General features: G+C 40.4%; 1 protein-coding gene across 1 annotated transcript in view; it reads left to right on the top strand.

Moving 5' to 3' along the window:
* LOC138015843 (anoctamin-7-like) overlaps window positions 1-1547 on the top strand; it is a 31135-nt gene extending 29588 nt beyond the window's left edge. The window contains exon 20 of the mRNA XM_068862964.1: window positions 1-1547. This exon is cut by the window's left edge and continues 539 nt beyond it. The gene's annotated coding sequence lies outside the window, so the exon portion shown is untranslated.
* Window positions 1548-5000: the final 3453 nt, after the last annotated feature.

Below are 5000 nucleotides of genomic sequence, written 5' to 3'. Positions count from 1 at the left end.
TATTCCACTATTACGCCATTTTACCACATTTGGTCAAGAAAACGCACAAAATATGAGACGGTAATACACTGTAGTGTCCCGGTTTGACTGGTTTAGAACAGAGCAAATACAAATACGGACGGAACGGGAGTTTTTCAATGAAATTGTTTTCAACACGATGTAAAGCCTCAGAATTTAGCTTGTCATCGCTTGTCGCTTCGTTTATACAATCAAATAAAGGACATTTGGCTGGCTTTCTGTGGTGTTTACATCGTTCGCAAGCACCCTGAAGGACAGATGATGCACTTTTTTAGAAACACTCTTACCAAATAAAATTGAAGCAAAATAACACCTTTTTGTATAGTGGAATAATAAATCTCTTATTCGATGGTTTAACATAAAATACTCGCGGACATTTTGCTCATCGCTCGTACTAATCCTACGACACAACTCGCAAAATATCCGCGCGTATTATATGGTAAACCATCGAATAACATGTATATATTATATTAATGATAATAATCATATATTAATGCTGGAGTCCATCGCCCAAGAGTAAGATTTATCCAAATTGGCCTAGTCGCCATCAGCATCAGAAAAGTATATATTTTTAAACCAAGTTTTCCGTGAAAATTCCTTAAACAATAAACCAAATCGGCGAACTCAATGTTGTACCCAATTCAAACCCCTTGGGAATAGAACCTTTTGTTCCAGGTATTTCCACATCATTTAAATGTGAATGCTATATTATAATGCAAAAGCGATAGCGATGTTTCTCGTGACTTCACCCATTGTTATTAATATGCCAACCAGAGACCGGTTGCTCGAAACCTGGTTAGCGCTAACCTTTGGTTAAGAGGTATCAAAACCTATAGGTTTCCATGGTATTTTACGCTGGTTAGCGCTAACCACGCTTCGGGCAACCCGGGCCAGAAGCTAATTGGCTGTTGAAACGATGACTTCTTTTGTTCCGTGGTTGGCAAAGAAATGTGACGTCAATGTTTGTAAACAAGAAATATCGCTATACACAAAGAATTGTAACCCCAGGAGATTTGAACTTGGGTACAACATTGACCTATAGGAGTGACCAGTATGTAAGTTTTCTTCACAATTTCAATGTCAGTCAGACAGGTATTGAGAATGAAGATTATTATCAGCTTGAAATGTGTGATCCTGATCTAACACCAAAATCTCATGACTACCCATCAAGGAACTCTATGATACTAGTCGAGAGAATGAACGTTTCGATCGTGGAAATGAACGGCTTAATCCTAGTTTGCTCTGAATCTGAAACGAAAAAAAAGCCGTTCCTACGAAGCGGAAGCTCTGTCGGATTGAAGTTTAGTCCAAGGACAATCAATTGAATCAATCAGCGACCGAAGGAAATGCAAGTCGGCGGAAATGAAATAGTTTTGCTCTTTACTTTGCATACATAAACTTATTTTTTCTGTGTGGAATCAAAAACTACTGTATCTATATACTCATTCATTCGTATGCTACTGAACAGAATAATACGTTGCTGTGTATACTAGTACTCATTCATTCCAAGAATTAAACTTACATTTGATATGTTATGCTACATTCTTTTTTTCAGTGCATGGTATATGGGGTCCCATAAAGAACTCCGCGGCCGTTTTGAAGTGTGCCGACCTTTATTTCAGGGACACTCTCGTGATTACCTGCGCCGTGTCTTATCGAAAACAAAACAAGATGACAACAGAGTTAAATCCGACCAGCTCGCGACACCAACACAACCTTTATTTCAGGGACACCAACATGGCTTTCACCTCTTTGATCAGGGCTACCAACTTACCGCGTACCGGTGGCTCAGTTGGTTGATCACCGGGCTGCCATGCGAGGGGGTCGTGAGTCCAAATCCGGCCGAACAAAAACTCAGGGTCTTTAAATAAAAAAAAAAAGATAATGTAGCTCAGTCGGTAGAGCAGCGGTGATCTAACCCGAAGGTCGTGGGTTCAATTCCCACCCTTGTCAGAGTTTTTCTCTGTCCTTGTATGGGCCCAATTGCATTAGTAGGGCTAACGCTCACATGGTTTACAAGGGGAGAAAACAGCACTTCACATCACCCAGCGATAGTTAATTCTTTAAATAACTAAGGAGAAAGTGCTGCCTTTGTAATGACATCTACAAATGATTAGACTTTTCAGTCTTCTCGGATAAGGACGTTTATAACCCTGGTTTAGAACCCTCGTACTAAGAGTAGGGTATGGAGTTCCCGGTGTTGTAGTCTTTCCACATGGACGCACGAGAGCGTTTCAACGAGTTACGACTCCTAAGCTCCACGTGGGTAAATCAGTAAACTTTGAAAAGCACTTTTCGCAAGGATAGGCCGTTGACACTTATGTTAAAGGCCCAGTAATACGGGGCAACATTTTCGTGGAACTTGTCGCGCAACAATGTTGCGTTGCAAGTTGACATGGTTTGTTGCACGTATTACCACCTTCTTGCGCAACAAATTTTTATGTTGCAAAAAGTAAAAGCGACGTCTACTTTTTGCAACTCAAAAATGTGTTGCGCAAGGTGGTAATACGCGCAACAAACCATCTCAACTTGCAACGCAACATTGTTGCGCTACAAGTTGTACGAAAAATGTTGCCCGTATTACTGGGGCTTAAGTCAATAGGGAGCTTTTAAGCTTGCTTAAAAGCAACGACAACGGCGACGGCAAATTTTGCAAATTCAGTGGGCAAAAACAATAGCTTTGCACGCCCTACACGTGCGTTTTCCACTTTTGTCCATTTCTTTGCTGTCGTCAGCAAAACAACTACGCGAAATAGCCAAATTTGAGGTTTTACGAACAACGTCAGCACTTAAGGATAAATTGTCATTTTCTCTCCTAAATAAAGCGCCGTTCCTACAAGTGTCATTTTTGAGGAACTACCACACCCCTGTCATGTGAAAAAGGTTGAGGCAGTCACGACGCGAAATTTATATTTTGAGATGACGTTCTCGTTGCCGTCGCCGTTGTCGTTGTTTAAGCTCTCTAATACCTCTGCGTGTGTTAGAGCGAGTTTCAATCCAATGTCGTAAAACCAAAACCAAAGTAATTACTTTGGCCAATGAAAAAGGGCGGAGACAATCCAGTAAACCAATCAAAACTCGAAGTAATAACACGTAGCTGACAAAAAGCGCGGGAAAATGTGCATGTGCGTGCCACGATTGGTTTTGGTTTCAGTTTTGATTGATTGAGAAAAAGGCGCGAGAACTTTGAACCAATCACTGGGTGAAGTAATGTAAAACCAAAGCAATTCGCTAATTACTTTCGACATTCCATTGAAAACCGCTCTAAAACTGAATTGTTTAATAACCCAGTACAGCTCTTATGAGATCTACATGTTGCAAAAATGTTTAGTCGCTCTCTGCATACCATTTTTTAAGCTATAATACCGTACAATACATACTTAAGGTGGCTTTCTACAGTTTTTCGAAGAAGCAGATCAAGATTTTGAAATCTGTGATATTAAAGCAACATGATGTCTCTTCTGAACTGTTAGTCACTGCTATTGATGTTGAATGTAATTTTACCTAACAAATAAATGCAAATCAGGGGAAAATGCCCTGCCCTAAACCTAAACCCTACATTTAACCACTATTCAGCAATGATTTTATATATTCTAATATATAGTAATTAGATTTGATAAATAATCGATCAGCCAGTTGATCTTTAGTTGTTAACTGGATAAAAACAGTTCCTTCACATTGGGAGCTCCGGGTTCAAATCCCGTCCAGGGATGCCACCTTTGTTTTCTTTTCTTTTCATCTGCTACCACAAGTCCTGGGACAGAGTAATCCTAAAATGACGATAACAGTCATTCCAGAGAAAATTACGAATTGTCGATAATAGTCATTTCAGAGGTAGAGGATATGTTGAAATGCCAATTATAGTGACCGAGCTCCGGGAAGGGGGATTTGAAACTAGACCTTTTTCTCAAAAACTAGCCGTACTACCTCACTTTAAAATTTCAGGGTTTCCTAAGCGAGAAAAATAATCATGTATAGAATTAAATAGTCGATTTTCGTCTATTTTTATAATAACTGAAAAACTGTCTGATAGATCTTGTTTTTTTTAAATGTTGACGGTTTCGTCTTCATATTGTTAACTGATTCCAAAAATTTTAACCCTGGTTACACGGCTAGGTTTTAAGAAATCCTTTAAAATGTCCGCTGCATGTAGTTTCCAGTCCCTCATCCAAGGAGCTCGGTAGCTATATTCGTCGGGGTGCGAGCTTACTTAATTAAGAACCTTAGTCATAAAGCTCAAAACTCGCGGAGTCAAGTCTCTTGTTGGGCGTTGGTAGTTCCAAGTAGCCGAGGCCGAGCCATGTCATCGTATTAAACCGTTATAGTCGTGTTGTTCCAGCCTTCCTTGCCCCTCGGAAGTTAAACTTGAAACTTAAATAAGACTTCTCTAGGCCATCCCAGTAAATTGTCCGTAGGGACTTGAAATTACAGCTGAGCTTCGTCTTCCCGTACACAAATTAAGGAAAGAGAGATCCAAGTCCTGAATATAAATACGAATCATTCATCAACACGTCAAGATGAGTGTGAACTGAATTCCGCGCTCATAGAAACGATATCGTACAATTCTAATCACTTTGCGATTATCCCAAGTCGTTCGCATGGACAGTGCGTGCAAACGTTCTTGGAACAAAATTGGTATAAAGGTTGCCGTTGTATTGAAAATTTATAGTCTGGGCCCGGTTCCTGAGAGGTGTAATAACCCTAATCCAGGAATAAATGTGCCTGGAATGAGGCACATTTATCCCTGGAATAGAATTATTACAGCTTTCGGGAAGCTGCCCCTGGTGCTCAGCGTAACCTCCAATTTGGTCATTTCACGTCGTTGTCAGGACGACAACGGCAAAGCAATACGCTAAAATGTGAAAAGCACCTGCATAGCATGCTTTGTTTTTACTCACAAAAGATAAATCGTCTTCTCCAGTTTGAATCGACGACATCAAGAGAAACTGAGGGGACAGAGAAGGAGGCTCCCGGTCCAGCCC

The sequence above is a fragment of the Montipora capricornis genome, chromosome 9 (genome assembly GCF_036669925.1).
Source record: "Montipora capricornis isolate CH-2021 chromosome 9, ASM3666992v2, whole genome shotgun sequence".
Classification (NCBI taxonomy): Eukaryota; Metazoa; Cnidaria; class Anthozoa; order Scleractinia; family Acroporidae; genus Montipora; species Montipora capricornis.
This window is presented reverse-complemented; position numbering and strand designations above follow the sequence as displayed.